This window comes from Zonotrichia albicollis, chromosome 4 (assembly GCF_047830755.1).
Source record: "Zonotrichia albicollis isolate bZonAlb1 chromosome 4, bZonAlb1.hap1, whole genome shotgun sequence".
NCBI lineage: Eukaryota > Metazoa > Chordata > Aves > Passeriformes > Passerellidae > Zonotrichia > Zonotrichia albicollis.
In genome coordinates, this window is record NC_133822.1 from 55,207,402 (window position 1) to 55,224,263 (window position 16,862).

General features: G+C 42.0%; 1 protein-coding gene across 1 annotated transcript in view; it reads left to right on the top strand.

Annotated features, from left to right (window-relative positions):
- The first annotated feature begins 6,002 nt into the window (after positions 1-6,002).
- Positions 6,003-16,862, top strand: part of PRICKLE1 (prickle planar cell polarity protein 1) — a 70,184-nt gene continuing 59,324 nt past the window's right edge. Inside the window, exon 1 of the mRNA XM_005480528.4 lies at positions 6,003-6,143. The gene's annotated coding sequence lies outside the window, so the exon portion shown is untranslated. The remainder of the gene's footprint in view (positions 6,144-16,862) is intronic.

Below are 16,862 nucleotides of genomic sequence, written 5' to 3' on the forward strand. Positions count from 1 at the left end.
TGGTCACATAATAGTGGAGGAAATTAAAATCTATAATAACAACATGATGCTTGCATTAGACAGAAGTAATGCATGGGAAAAACAGAAAATATTTTAGGCATCAAATGTCATCTCTGTCCCCATACATGAATAAGCTCTTTCAGATTACACTTTTGTACAATCATTACTCAGTGCCTCAATCAGGCTACTCACATTTTAATTTCAATTTGATTTAATTGCAAGAATTGTAATTTCAAAAGAAATTATCAGCACAGAAACCAGTAGTGTTTTATCTTAATTACAGCTTATTCTTCATGTCATCTATTCTTCTCTAAGAATAATGAATAATTGATTACAAGATTTGCCACAATTATTTGATGAAAAATCAATGGTATTCAATCAATTTGTTTAGCGATTGCGCTTTGCAATTTACATTTAAGTAAAAGATTAAGATCTCTGCATAGTTAAATAACAAAATATGTTTAAATAATGTTAAAACTGGAACACAGTGAAACAAAATTTAATCAAGTTAGGGTTATGATTTACACTCTTGCCATTATAGAGAAGGAAAAGGACAAATAGTGTGGCAATATTATGCCTAACTTCTAACACACTGGCTTCCCAAAGTGCCATTTTAAAGCAAATTGAATTTACTAAAAACAAAAGATACTTAAAATAATTACCGTTATTTATCTAAAATAATATTTATTGCCTTCTGTAAAACATTTTGGGTTTTTTCTGTGTAGCACTTAACAAAACTGCATCAATCTTAAGAAAGGGTTAATAATCAAGTGCCTTCTGCATGGGGGATCAGACGTGTGCTCTCAAAGATATTTTATCTCTCAAAGGGGGGACAACAGGAGGTTGTTGGTGTCTCCTGTTCAGACAGAAACACCTCCATGCAATGAAACAGCCACACACTCTTGGGGAAAACGCTGTGAAAATCCGCTGTAGCCTCATGCAGGTAGGAGATGGGTGGGTCTGGGAAATAGAAATGCAAAGAACCACTGGGCTTCTGAGTGCTCTTTTGAAACTAGAGAAATGCAGGGAATTCTGCCATTGTTTTTTGAGTGCAACCAGATTCATCTGAGACCACTCAGAAGGCAGAGTACAATGATCCATGGCTGGAATAGTTACAGAAATGCTGGGATGTTTTCCAAGAGCTGCTCCAAGTGTCACTGCAGCTCACAGGACTGACTCCAGCTCTGGCAGAAGGGAGCAAGGCACTGCAGCAGATCTTGGAAACAGGACTGGCATTATTTATATGTATTGTAAACTAAATGCTGCTTTTTTATCTCAGTCAAATTACCCATTTTTTTCTAGTCCACAGGAAATAACTAGGCTAGAAGAACTAATGGAATAGTCTGTGATCAAAGGCAAGGCATGAAGCCTTCAGAAAGGAATAACAGTTTAGCCCAGGAAGGACATAAAGAGTTAAATATCCAGGGAAGGTGCCTGCGAAAGAAATCCATAAGAAAAGGTTTTTTTATCTGGCCATGCAAGGATTCAGCTGACTTTTAAACAGAGATTAGGCAGGGCTATGCAGCTGAAAAAGTTATGGAGCCATAGGAGAAGGCCAAGACAAACAAAACAGACAAAAATCAGCAGGAGGGATCTTATACAAAAGTGAAGGACTATTGCAAAAATAAATCAAAAAAGGAGATACAGTAAACTGGAACAATACTTGAACTGGAAAGCTTGAGAAGTCATTCCCTCTCCAAAATGCAAGCGTGCACTCCAACTTTATCCCGACCATGTGGCAGGATACAAATCCCTCCCTCCTTGCGTGCTTCACCCAGGTTTCCAATGGAAAAGAAATCAAACCTGGACACTGTGATGGGACTCATGGTACTCCTCAGTCTATCCCTGCTGTGACTCGCCAGTGACCACATTTCCAACTACCCTGCAAAACCATACAGCACTCAGGGAAGGTTTGGTGTAGATTATTAGGCTGATGCAGATACAGAAGACAAAAGTGGTACAGCTGCCAAGTTTAGGGGAAAACAATCCTCTTAAAGTCATTTGAAAAGTCATTATTAAGACTGGGGGTTTTTAAAACCCAATTCTATACAACTGATAATGAACATATTGCTGGGGACAAGCCAAATAAAAGAGTTGGGTTTATAAGAATCAGCATTTGAAAGTTTATGCCTAATTGCTTTGGCCAATCCACATTACTTGATTCCAGTGAAAGTGTCCCAAAACCACCAAAATACCTAACACAGAGTTTTAACAAGCTGCTTTTGTTAATATTAATAATTGGAGTGCTTCCATACAGCTTTATGTCATAAAGATTATGACATAAAGCTGTCATAAATTATGACAGCTTTATGCATAAAGATTAACTAAGCCTCATATGACCCGTGTGGTGTCAGACAGTTTTATTCTCTGCATGCAAACAGGGAAACTGAGGCATTCCTACTGCTGCTTAGAGGCACATGTAGGAAAGGAATGGCCATTGTACCCATTATGACATCCCTTCCTGAAGGGGATAGTAAGACAAATAGAAAGAGAAAGCAAAAATCCAATGTACAGTGTTATAGAAAGCAAGCAGCAGAAATTAAAGGACTCTTTCTCTCCCAACATCCCCAAATGAAGCTGGACTATGCTTCATAACTTAGAAAAAGAACTAAACCAAAACAAACAATACCATTGGACCTTGCATAAAATTCAAATCTTGTCCCCAGTTTAACAAAAATTTTGGTTTAATACAGAGTAAACCCATCACAGACATCTGTGGGGTGGCTGAAACTCAGTGTAAAGACTGCCATGTTTCACTCAAAACTCTCCATCTTCAGGCATGGCCTTTGTCTATTCCCCATACTGAACTGGCTTAAGTAATCAGACATCGTAATCAGACCTGTGCTGGCTGCATCCAGCAGCTCTGGATCACAGGCTCAGGGTTGGAAGGCATCTCGGAGGGCTGTGTGGTCCAGCCACCTCTTCCAGGCCAGCCTCCAAGCTCCATCAGTGCCAGATTACATGTTGGGTACACAAGGAGCTACTCTTGTTTGCTTACCTGCAGTTGCAGCTGCAGCTTTGTATGTACGGTTTCCATTTGTAAACATGGGATACTTTAAAGATAATAAGAAATATTTAAAGTATTCACTGGAAGAGGTAGGATTGGAAAACAAAGTCTGATGGATTGCTCTAGGCATTTCCTTCCACGCTACCTGTATGAATCTGTATAGAGGCTTTCCTCCTACTTCAAAATCACAGAAAAACATCTCATACTTCACATTTTTAAATTTTAACCTCCTGCAAAGTGGGCCAAAAACTGCATTCCTCACATGAAATTAATGATAACTGTCAGCAATACTTTCTACAGAAAAATTCTAAATATAGAACTTATTTTAGAAAACATTTTTCATTAAAATGGGCAACAATCTTACGGAATTTAAGGGTTTTACTATGTTACTGTAGCAAAGGTGGGACTAAAGCCCCTTTTAAACTTGCTTATCAGCAGTTTATTTTTTTTCTTGCATAGATATTTTTGAAATATTTAACAGAAGTTTAAGATATACAAATATATATAATGTAATTCTGGGCCTTTTTTATCTGTAAGCTTTCCTTATACCCTCTTGCAACCTGCTTCAGTGGCAGACAAGACCCCATCCTCAAATTATCCACACTTCAAGTGAATGAAAAGTGCATGCAATTAAAACCTGTGAACAGTACCTGAGGAGAAAATGCAACAAAAGCACAAAACAGCCAAATAGCCCCCAAAAAAAGAGAAAAAAAGTTGATGGAAATATTATTGTCCCTTCCTCACTAATTGCATTTGCAGGTTGTAATTTTTTAGCTTTCTTGCTTTTTGCAGTAGGTGTGCTTTCTCTTGGACACAAAGTCCTGTAGGTCCAAAGAGAAAAGTGTCTGTACTGTTTCAGGATTACAGTTGGTAACTTGGACATGCTCTATTTCTGTCCATGCTGTGAAAAACAGAGCAGGTTATAACACTTTTTAAACAGCCATGCTGGATTTGCATTGCAGACATGGCTGTAGAATGGGTAAATTACATTACTGTAGCAAACTTCCCAGGCTTCCCATATGGTTAAGTAGAAACTAGGAGTTTATAGCTTAATTAGAGGCACTTGTAAGTGAGGATCAGATAAACAGATATACAACTTAAAAGAGTGCATTGGCCATAAATTCTTTCATTCCAGATTCAGATCTGCTAATATATGACTTCAAACACCTTTGACAAGGTTATTTAAAAGCCAAGCAATCTAATTTCCTATGTCTTTGGAACATGAAGTGGGAAGAAGTAAATGACAGAAATCATGCAGCGCTGCCAGCAGAGCCTAAATGCATTTAGATCTTTGTGATAAGTGATAGAGAAATGTTTGAATAGGTGGCAGGGAAGAACACAGGACAAGGGACAAACAGCTCTAAGGCAGCAGATGGCTCCTTTGCCATCTTTGTCACCCCATTCCCTTTACAATTAATTTTACAATATTATTATTATTATATTCTTCAATATATTTAATTTTTTTCACACTCCTGCTTCATCCTCTGTGTTTTTTCTTAAATTGGAGGAGAAATACAAATTCATTCTGATGGAAAGAGTGAGAGAGGCTGACTCTCCTGAGGTTTCCCCTGTCTGTACAAGCGTCTATGCTTTTTTTCTGAAAACTTTAATGATGCAATTTGGAAATGTTTATTTTCAGACTTGGTTAATATTTAAAAGGAATTGAAAAATTAACATTTAGAAAATTGAAAAATTAAAAGAGCACCAGGGTTTGAATTGCAGTTGAAACTTGTAAGGTGATAAGTAGTTTTAACACTTTTAACTGTAGCAAAGTTGTAGCCTATGGTTGTAGTCTGAAGTTGTTTCCTGTGAATTGTTTTTATTTTTTCAGAGGGAGAAAGATGATTTTGACCAGATTGGAATATAGGTAAACTTATTCTGCTAAGAGAGGAAAACCAAATGTGCTTCAAAACACCAAGGGAAAATTCTCATTTTCAGTTCCTCATATAATTCCTTGTTTTGAAACTCAAGAGAGACACTGCCAGAGACACAGCTTTATACAAAACAACATTTGAGGCTCCAAACACACCTTTTTCACCAAGCGGGGAGAGTTTGTGACTGCCTAGAAGTCACTCTGGCAAAATTATTCTCACCTTCCAATTTGCACCTATGGAAGAAATATAACATCGAGTAAAATGCCATGTGACTCATCCTTTGATGTTTCCATAGAGGGTTTAAACACTGAGACCACGAGAGAACCAGGAGCTCAATCCACGTTGTTTAAAGGCTGTTGTTAGTTGCAAGCCACACGATCAAGGGCTGCAGACTCCAGCAGTTTAACAGATACCAAAAGTGCCCGCAACGTCAAAAAGAAAGGGATTTATATGGACACTATTTCAGTGTCCCTTTACTGCCAGCCTCCTTCGCTTTGCCGTCTCTTTGGTGCTGACATCGGGGCTGCGCTGCTTTGGGGCGCGCCCACCCACCCCCGCCAGCCCCCTCGGGCTGCGGACCCGCACCGCCGGCCCGGCCAGGGGCCCGCACGGTACCGCCTGCTCTGCAGCAGCGCCCGGTGCCCGCCACGGCTGTGCGCAGCCCCCGCCAACACCGCGAACCCATCGGGATCGGGCTCCATCTGTGCACCGCTCTGCACAGATCAGCGGGAGGAGTTTCTAATTAACTTTCCCCGTCCCGCTCCCTGGCTGAACGCCAGCGGCTTCAGGGCTCCGTCGCACCGAGGGAAAGGGAGCGCAGACCGCGCCGGTGCCCTGCTGCTCCCGGTCCTTCCCGACCTCCTCACGCCGCGCTCCCCGCACGCTCCCCGCGCCCCGAGCCGCCCCCGCCGCCGGCCCCGCCCCGCCGGGCCCCGCGCACCGCCCGCCGCCCCGGCCGCACGGCGATTGGCGGGCGCTGCGGGCGGCAGCCAATGGGCGCGGCGGAGCGCGGCCGGCGCCGTCCCGGGCGCGGAGCGGCCGAGCCCCATTAGGGCGGGGAGCGCCAGGGCTCGGGCAGTCGCGGCGGGGCGGCCGAGGAGGCTCCGGGCGGTCCGTCCGCGGCGCTGCCGGAGATGCGCGTCTCCCGCTGGCGCTGACTGCGTGGGACAGAGCCGGGTCTCCGCCTCCCCCCCTCGTCTGTGTGACGGACCACACCGCCTCCCGGGAATACGTCGCCGTGGTCCGGCTGCGCTGCGGGGAGGGTAAGTGGAGGCTCCCCGGGGTGGCGACTGACGGACAGCCTGCGGCGGAGGGCCCGGCGGGTTTGGCGGAGCGCCGTCCGCAGCTGGCACCGTGCCGCTGGCGGCGGAGCGCTTCCCGCGGTGCGGCGGGGGTCCTGCGCCCTGCCCGGGGTCGCATCGCCAGGGCGCGCCGGTGAGGAGCCGCCCGAGCCCGGAGCCGGCGCTCGTCAGCGCCGCTGGCGCCGCGCCGTCCTGCGCGGAGTTGTCGGACGGGGCTGCGGAATCGGGAGAGCTGGGGAAGCCGTGGGGGGCGCAGGGTGTCCCGCTGCCGGGGGAAGGTGTCGCGGCGCCGCCGCCGTGCCGGCTCGGTGCGCCCAGCAGAGCGAGCGGCGCGCCGCGGTCGCCGGTCTGGGTGAGGGTGCAGATGTTGGAGCTCAGCTGTTGCCTGTCAGTGCGTGGCAACTGGCCCTTCCAGGCAGCCTCCGCCTTCGCCCTTATCCCGGGCGAAGCGTCCGCCTCCGGGCGCTCTCCTGCCCTGAGAGCTGGGAACCTCGCTCTGCCATCCCGGCGGCGTCTGCCGCGCTGTCCGCTTTAACTGGGGGTGCTCCCCACGCCCACCCCTGCAGCCACGGACCTCGCTCAAGTATGTGTTTGTGCTTTCCTTTCTTAACGAAGAGAGCTCGGGAAGGGCGATGGATCCGCGGGTCCTTCTCCCAGAATATTTGCGCCCAGCGCGGGATTTCAAACTCCAGCAGCCACCATTTATCAGTCGGCTGGGCTGGGCTCCGTCCAGACGCCTTCGCTGTGCTCCGAGCCCGCGACGGCTGGGTCTGGCCTTTGACAGGAATCTCTCAGTGTTCCCCAGCGGGGGCGGCCCGGGGGGGGGCAAATAAAGCACCCACCAGTGCCGGAGTTTCTAAATGCTGTCAGCTGGAGAGCGAGGAAACGCAGCGAGGGGGATTTTACGGGCTCGCTGAGAAATGTTTATACAGCGAAATTTAATGGTTAACAATGCATATTCCCAACACGCTAAAGAAAACCTAAAAAAAGGCATAAATAAATTACTAGCGTTATTGTTGCGAAACTCCTTGCCATCATTGTTTAGCTGGTAACTGAGATCTTTAAACTGCATGTTTTGCACGGCAAACTCTAAAGTACTGTGATTTGTCAAGTAGGATGGGATTTTTTTCCCCTTTAGCTGTAGTTCTTGCTGTTTCTGGGGAGAATTAAAGCAATTTGTACTATTTCTTTGCAAGACAGGTATATTACAGTGGCCGGGTTTTCATCCCAAGACGTGAGTAGATCAGAATGAGCTTGGACAGGGAGTGGAAAGGCAAGGAGATGGAGAGAGCCGTTACCCTGGTGCAGTGACAGATCCTTTCATTTCTGCCTGCAGAGCCCCGGATGAGCTGGGCTGGTGCAGTTCTGCCAACAGCACAGTTAATTGTGTCCTGTAAATCAAGGTCCGTGGAGCTGCTCTCTTTCTGTACAACAAAAGGGTTTGTAATGAGTAAGCCCAGATCAGTCATATAAAAATTTTAACATCAACTGGGCAAGGTGTGTGTGTGAGGACCGTACAGGGTTAATAGCTAAACTATTAAGATTGGAGTCAGATGTGGGTAAAAGCAACAGGAGAGTCTGGTTTTTCCTAATATCCTGTAGTATGATAACTCTGAAAAAGGTAATTGTTTAAAAAAAATCTGTTTCAATTTAAGATTTATTAAGCAAGGAGAAACTTATGTAAACATAAGAATCCCTTTCTTGTTTGGAAAGGCAAGAAATGGCTAGAAATGTCATCTGAACTTCAAGACTGTGTGGATTTTTGTGCACATGTGCAAGAATGTTATTAATCTCATTTTCAGCTAGCTTATTCTATATCTTAGAGGGTCTGGGGTGTTTAACTCAGGCCTTTGGCAAAATGGCTTCTGTGCTTTTAGGGTTGTTTTTTTTTTCCCTTAGCAAATGAGTTATTTCTAGCATTTAATAAGACTTTAAAATACAGGAGCAAGAGAGAGCAAGTGCCTTCCAAAGAAGGAGAAATGGAGGGGGTGGGAGGGGGAGTCAAGTTTTACTTACATATGTTATGAGTTGGGAATGTAAATTTGTATATAAGGAAAAGATCTGAAGAATGACTTGGCACACTAATGACCTGGCTTTTTGGAACTTCAAGAGTTTGGTCTGTCTCCCCCTATGGTTATAATAAGAGATTAAATGCATTAAATAATATTTAATTAATTAGCATATGAAAATAGGATGTCTTTGTCATTGTTTTCCTGTGAAACTTTTCTATGCTAATGAATGTCTACATTTTAGAGTCATTTGCTTTGCTTCACGCTATGCTTTTGCAGATTGGTTTGACCCTTTCTAGTGCTGGAAGCCTTTGTATGGTAGCCTAAAAGTCCTTCCCTTTGTCGTGTGAATCTTGCGTAATAAATACGTTGTCAATTACTGCTATACACAGCTTCTAACAGGGCAGACTGAAAGTTGCTCTTAAATTGAAAGCCTCTGTTTGCTTGGGTGCCATGTCTTATGCATTCCAGAATTAATTGGATGTGCAGTGACGAATTTCATTTAAAACAAACAAACAAGCTGGGTTGTGTTTCTGTTTTCTGTGACTAGTTACCCTAAAGTAAAGAGATCCCTGCTGCTGGGATATAAAAGCATGCTCTGAAACATTACTTTTTATTTTTAAATGTTGAGAAAGGTCACTTATATTTCTGGGAAAACTGTTGCATGATACAATATTGCACTAAGAATGTTGGATTGAGATGGTTCCCTAGTCACCAAGTGGCTTATATCAATATTCAGTTTACCCCCTTGTATTAAGGCTTAAGCTTCAGTTTGGCCAGCACTGGTTTTTGCTTATGCTGTTTAAACAGAAGTAAACTTGAGGTTAGCTCTAGCCATTAGTATATGCTTGGTGTAAGCCATGCAAGCTTAGGTCCTGCTCCTGGAAATGTTTACAGAAATGAGTAGCTTTTACTTGTGTGCTTAAATTGTTTGGATTAGGAGTTGTATAATGGGAAGAACCAGCTTGGAAGGACACAGCACAGCTATTGCTCATCTTTTCCTCCTCCCACCTTATGGCTGAAGAATGATGGGAAGAAACATGTTTTTCAAGTAATAGTGCACTGAAGTCATGGCATTTCTGGCAGAAATTCCCAGATAGACTATCAGATCAGTTTGCCAAAATTACATGCTTTTTTTCAGAAACAGCTCCTTGGCTGCTGGTTCATTGACAAAGGATATTTCCAGCTACTGAAGAAAATTTCACAGGTGGTCTGCTACAACTCTTCCTCTTTGTATTTTGCTTTTTTATAATATTCACAAAATACATTATATATTTTTAGCAGAACTAAAAGAGCAAGCATTTCACTTCTCAGAACAAACTGATAGTATTCCTCAAGCATGTTTTTGTGCAAGGAGGCTTTTTTTTAAATGCACAAAATGAGTGAAGTGCTCATATACAAGAGGTAAGAGCCAACACAAACATTTTTAGTATTTTTTAAAGGGTCTGTAAATGACAGCTTCTTGCTGGTTTACCTTTTCTTGGAACCCTGCCTGGAGGTCTTCTTAAAAGTTCTTTAATATAGCCTTAAGGTTGGTGAGTTGCTTTTCAAGATCATTATGAACCTATCAAGCCCAATGTTTTGCTAGGTAGTAAACCTGGGGTAGACAGTCTCTCAGGTAGACCTTTCACTTGCAGTGGATTACATATCAACAAATGCTGGAACCTTTTTCAGTTGTTCTGTACCAAAGCTGTGTACTCCTGTCTAAAGTCTGTATGCAAAACATTGATTTATAGTACCTGATATCTCTTGCTGTTCTGTCTTGTGTACTTCTCTCCATCATTTTCTCTCTCCTGTCCCCTCCTTAAGGTGCAAGAGTATTGTGGAGTGTGCTTGTAGGTTTGTGTCTGTAACAGATATAATAAGTTTCATTCAGTTGCCCCACTTTTGTCTAAGGACAGATTCTGCAGTTTGCAATTACCATCTTTGACTTTAGTAAGAATTTTTTTTAATGCTTCCAGTTACACTCAATATTAGCTTTGTGGAGTGGTTGCATGCCAAAAAAGCATTTTCAGCTGCAATCCAGATACTGAAATATAATTGCTTGCCTTTAATAATAAACAAAATAATTTTGTTTCCTGTGATGTTTTTGTAACCACCTTTTTGAGTTTTTTGCCTTCTAATCTTGCATCAAGTAACCCCAGACTTAATATTGCATGATTCCAGAACTAGCTTCTCTGTCGGCAGCATGCCAAATCCTGTCTAATGTCTGTGTTAATGTGGTGTATATGAAAACTGACTTCTCTGTGGATTGGAACACTGATTTGTATAATTGCAACTGGCATGATTAAAAATCTGCATGTCAGTATCATGATGTTTATAATAAAACTTACAGGGGTTTTTTTTAAGCAGGGTGATGTTAGTCCCTTAAATTTTCTTTGAGAGTCTTCATTGTCCAAACATCTTCATTTCTGAATGTGTTTGAATGTTTAAAAAAGAAAATGAGAGCATGCATGCAGTTATGAATATAATAATCTAGGCCTTGGATCGTTCTGGGTGGTAAGACTGCACCCTCTTGTTCTGTAGGAAAGCTGCATCTTCTCTCACTAGTCTTAAAAAGACTGATATAAAAGACTTGTCTCTGAATCTTTAAACATATCTAGACAAGTGCCTTAAAGTTCCTGAAAGCACACATTCCTCCTGTATCCCTGTGATCCCTGCTGGAGCCATGTAAGCCACCTCTGCCAGGGGCGCTGTAATTGCTCAGCTTTACCCGTTCTGCTGTCCCTGCTGTCACCATGAGCCAGGTACGCTCCTGTGACAGGGGTGGTGCTGGCTCAGCAGCAGGCTCTGCTGGGACACCCCGGCACTCCTGCTCAACCCGTTGGGCTTGGTGGACACTGCCCTCACCCACGGCCCATTTCGGTAGCAACAGAGACACACAATAACCACGGCAGAAATTGAAAGCCACCTTGTGCTTTCAGGTGTGGATCAACTTGTCTAACAGCAGTAAAACCTGACTTGTTTTCAAGTATGTTAAAAATTAGTTCATGATTAGTGAAGATAGTTTTTAAGGATCTCTTTTTGTAATCAAGCGTTAATCACCCAGAAGTTCAGAAGTGTTTATGTAAAGAAATTGCATGTGTTTGTGTGCATACTTTAGGATTACTACATTTTTACTTCATTTCAGACTCTTTGCAGAATTGGTATTTTCATATAAAAATTAAAGCTTCGCATGCTGAGATGACTATTCAAAGTATGAATATTTATATACTTTAAAATTAATTTTATGGAGGTGCTAAAGAAATGTCTGAACCTTGCATATTTGCATCTCTGTATACAAACTGCTAAATAAATTATGCTAGGTCTAGAACCTCACTGGTGAATTGCAGATGTCCTTTGTAAAAGTATACATATGGTTTTCCAAGAGCTTTGAACTGTTTCCTCATGCTTTGCTCATCAGAAGGATGGTATGGATAACTTCATTGTGAGAGGGCATTTTTCCAGTCTTGTTTGCAAAGCATAGTGGATCTGTGTGGTAAATATTGAGTTTTCATTCATCTTTGGACTGAAATGAGCTCATTATGTGCATATGGAATATGAGAAAAATATATACAAAGGATATGTTTATATTTAATAAAATTAATAGTATAAAGCAAGTGCAGAGAAACTTATGAGCCTAAACAGCTTGGCAGGCCAATAGCCAGCAAATGTCTTAGAGTACTGCCAAACATGTAGAAAGCAGACCAGGCTCTCATCTGTTATGAGGTACCAAAAAACTTCCAGCCTCATGAGGATGTTATTTACTCGGGATGCAGCTTTGTTCTGTTCTCTTAGCAGCTTGGTGTAGATTTGGATTTCAGCAGATATATGCTGGGAGGTACCAGTACTATTCAGGAGAAATGTGACTCCCTAAAAAAAAAAAAAAAAAAAAAAAAAAAAAAAAAAAAAAAAAAAACACCCAAGCAGCTGTGTTACAGCAGCTCTCCACAGAGAGATCCCAGAGTCCCTTTTTACAGGGTCTTGGCCTGTCCTTGGGAGGCCCTGGGGAAGGAAGCAGTGTACCAGAGTAAGAATGTCTGCAGGGTAAGAGGCAGGCCTATGTGTTGCTGTTGTGCTCAACCATGAGCTGCCATCAAGATGTAGAAGCACTCTCAGCAAAGGATGCTGCAGAGTAGATTACTGAGCTCCGTGGTTTCTTTAGCTGTTTGTCAGTCCAGTTAATGTCAAGCTTTGCACCCAACCTTTCACACAGCCCATCTGATTGGACAGTACTCTGGGGGTTTCAGATGGTGTGAAGGTGAAGTTCAGTGATCTAGGCTAATACCCCATTTTGTTCCCAATATATGATTTCCCAGTTGCATAAAACTGTTGATTTCCTGCAAGAACAGCTTGCATGTTTTTAGAGTAGCTGTTAAAATACTGAAATTGAACAATCCCTTTATTTGATTGAACTGAAATGACCACAGTGACAAACAGGCACCTGTTTCATTGCTGCAGATTTATTACTTTTCAGATTCCTTTGCAAAATGTCCCCCAACAGCAGTCTATTGTCTAGTTCTCAGTCTGCCACCTTTTAGGCTGTAATTTTGGAATATTGCTTTTTTTAATGTCTCCCTGTCTGTCTCATATTGTGCTGTGGCTGTGCATAAACATTTCTTACCTATTAGTGGATGTCTTATTAGCCTGGAGCTAATGCTGTCAAGAGGTACTGACAATATGATGGCTCTTTCAGGTATACGTAATGGATTTATTCAGGGACTGGGGTGATAGCAGGCTTGTGTTCATTTAAGGCTTGTTTTTGAGTTTTTTCCAAACTTTGATGCATAAGTCACTGTTCAACATCTAAATGCTAGGCGCAAAACAAAGTTGGGTATTCAAGCACATGTATTTGTTCTTGGGTCCCTTTCCATCTTGTAAGGGCCTCTGGAAGGAGGTTTATGCTTTGAAAGAACATGTCTCATGAAGATCAGCCAGGTACACCTTCAATTATGCAACATTTTTTTCTAGGTAGAAGTCATCCTCCTTTATGCAATTCTCTGCATTTACCTTCATCCTGCTTTGTTGTGTACTAAATCGGCTGATATTTAATGCAATTTTGAGCAGATAATCTAGACTTGTTTTTAAAAGGAAACTGTTGGCACATTTCCTGCTGGAGTGCTGGGGGGTGACTTAAAATCTGCTGTGAGCTGTAACAGGGCTTGTGCATATGAGTGAAAGTGGGGGAAAAGCATTTACAAACAGTTACAGTAATATTCTGTCAGTGTTGGACTCTGAATAAATATGAATTATTTCAATCTTGCATTTCTATGATGTATAAAACAGTTAATTAAGTCTGTATTCCCTCTGTAAAATACTCAAGCTGTTTCCCTTGCACTCTCACATCGTTGTGCAGGCATACCTCAAGTGAAGATACAGAGATAATTTGAAAATATTTGGGGGTTTTCTTGCTTCTTGGTTTTAAGTGAGCTTCCCCAAATCAGCCCAATCAGTACAAGGATTATGTTTGTGCACAGTGGGGTGGTGAAAGAGGAGCTTCCTAACCACACGCTGCTACCAAGGAAAAAAAAGAAAAGCCTAAAAGAACATCTACTATAAAGCTGTAGCTTCTATTCTTCTATACCTCCAAACTGTGAAGTGTTTTTTTTCACCTATGTCATATGTAGGACTTTGTGTGACTTGAATTCCAGTCTGAAGTGTTACTCTTTCTAACCGCTGTAATATTAGTTGTGCAGAAGATCCTGAAGTGTTTCGGAAGATCATTGGCTTGGGTATAAATGATCATTGGGCCCTGTTTTTGGTGATGCAAATAGGTCAGATCTCCCCTTTCTAGGAATGGAAAATTGTGTCTTCCACAGACAAAATGGTGTGCTCCTCATTTTATAGAATAATTGTAGGAAAATGCAAATCAATCATGTCTGTCTGAAAAAAATGCAATAGTTCTCGCTAAATATATTTTTGGGTTTTTAGAAGCCTATTTACTGACTGGTCTTCTGACTTACTAATATCAGTCCCAAGTCTTAAAAAACAAGCAAGCAATCAACAAAACCCCTGGGTAAGCTGCAAGTTCTCTTCTTCCTCACCCCCAACTAGAGCCTCTTTGCCTGCCTTTGCTTGTGTACTCTATCGGTTTCACAGTTCATATACTTATGTTTTTTTAAAATCTCCCCCTACACTCTGGTGGGAAACATGTCTGCTGTTTCCTTTCAAGCACACAAGGCTTGATTCTCATCTCACAATGGCATAAATTGTGAAGAACTCCACTTGAAATCAATGGGCGTAAAGACATGTAAAATGGGGTGAGAGAAGAGCCCAGCCTCTGGTTTCTATTTTTAAGTGAGTCTGGTTAACCTAAAATTGTTCAATGTGCCACTGTGACTTTAGTTTGTAGATATCAGTTACTATGCTTGATACTTTTTGTACATAATGTTTCATTTTCATATATAATACATCATAGCCAGTACCCCTAATCAGGATGCACATGTCTTTAATTTAATACCTTGGTACTACTATGTCAATTTTGGTACATAATAAGTAATGTGCATGGTAAAGTACTTACCTTACTAGAGTCAGATCCTGCAGAAAGTCTGGGGTATAGCTGTATTCCTGTGCAGGCCCCAAAGGAAAGAAGGCTGGATTGGCTCTATCTGTACTACTTAAACTTTGGGGTTTTCTCTTGCTTCAGTAGTTCTAATCTGTGAATCTTGTTCCACATTATCCAGGTTCAAAATACTAATTCTATATAAACAATATTTTCTCAGTTACTGTTGTTTTTTCTGTGCTTGTGAAGTGTTCAGCTCCATTCTTATATTTTGTACATGCTCAAGAACTTATTATAACTTTAAATTTTCTCTAAACACTGAAGTACTTTGGAAGAAGCCTGGAATATCTACACATGATTTTTTTCTATTGCCCAAGTTTTGGTGGTTGTTCACATTTGTTTATTTTTTGGCAATGGATTATGGTCCTTAATTACCATCAGTAGTCAAATAACTGAATGAGATTATACAGCAGTGCTGTAAAAACTGTTCATGGTAGCTGTGATCTGTACATGTGTGGATATCTTTGAGAACAGTCACCTCATTCATTAACCAGTGCAACAGACTCCAACTTTATTTAGTTTTTGAAATTAATGCAACCTTCTCTACCTAAGTGAAACATTGCTTTGACTACTTCTTTCTATAGTTTAAAAAACGCCCATGTAGTAGTTGGCTCTTGTAATGTATTCAGACTTGGAGTAAATTTATTGGTGTATTTGAATTTTTGTTTTCTGCTTGAATAGCAAATCATGGGTGTCCACAAGAGAGTCTCTTTAAATCTGGAGTTCACTTAGTATATCCCTTAAATTTTATCTCCAATTTTATTGTGATGAGGGTAAAAAAAACCCTGTGGTGTTTACCTCCTAAGTCATTGAGCTTTCCCCTTCCATTTTTGTCCGCCAGCCCCCCAGAAAGTCAAGAGGTTGCCTAGCTAATTATGTGGTGGCCTTATGTATCAGGGACAGCAGATGTCACTGAAGTTTGCTGTGCTGCACTGGTTGGAGTGATGCAGTCTCACACATCCAGTGTGGCTTTGCAGGCACAGAAGTGGTGTGAAACTGGCTTCTGACCCCTTGACGACAGTTATTCATTCCAGTAGTGAATTATTCCTTGTCTTTGATAGGTTTTGCATGACTTACCACAGGGAAAATGGTTTATCATAGTGAGTTCATGGTAGCTTTATCTATGGCTTTTTGGAAGTGTAGCTGTCAGACAGGGAGGTGGCATGGTGGAGGCAGAGAAGTGCTGTTAACTGCTGCTGTGGTCATGAGCAGTGGTGCTTGTCTGCATCTGATGTGAGGATGGTGGGGGCAGAGAAGAGTGTTTGATAGGGATTCATGTCAATTCAATGTGCTTTTCCTAGCTGGAAGCTGGATACTTCTCAGCTTTGTTAGATAGAGCCATCCTTGGGAAGTAGGGAACTGACAGTCTCCCAAGTGCAGAGAAGTGCAGGTGACCTTCCTGATGTTCTTACGGTTTTGACTCATTCTGTCTTACCATTTTGGGGGCATTTTAAAGCTCTTCTGAAAGTTACAATTGTAGAGGCTGCAATGCATGTCTGTTCATGCATTCTGTTCATGTCTGGAACAGAAACTACTTTTGGGAGTATTTTCAAAGCATAAGGTTTGGTGTACAAAATTAATTTTTGGGTACAAGGGAAACAAAAGGTTATGTGGTTAGAATATGAGACTGTAGCAAAATTAGTCTTTAACACAGACTGGTATATACAGCAAGCTTGCAGAAAGACTGAAATCTTACAAAGCACCTTATCAGGTTTATGGATGAAGTGGCTTCTATTGGAAAACATGTGGGAATAGAAGAGCATGCTTCTGGCTCTGTCATTAGTTCAACAAATCAAAGATAATAACATGTTATCAAGTTGATGACTTAAAGGCTCTGAAAAAACTTAAGACTTTCTGCCTGTTGTGAAACTGGTGGTGTAAGATGTGACCTCAGGAAATGGAGATGGTTTTGGGGATCCAGAGCTTGAATCTGTTTATAGGTACTTTTGGAGAATTGTCACCACCAAATACACACCTGATGGTGCAATGCATCTCCAAGACAGAAATCTGTTCTGGAAGCAGCAATAAGCCCAAGGTAAATCTTAGAAATCAGTCCTTCTTGTTAATAATTTTACAAGAGCCATTTGCTTGCAATCTTGATTTGTATGTAAGTATGCTAAAAGCTGTGAC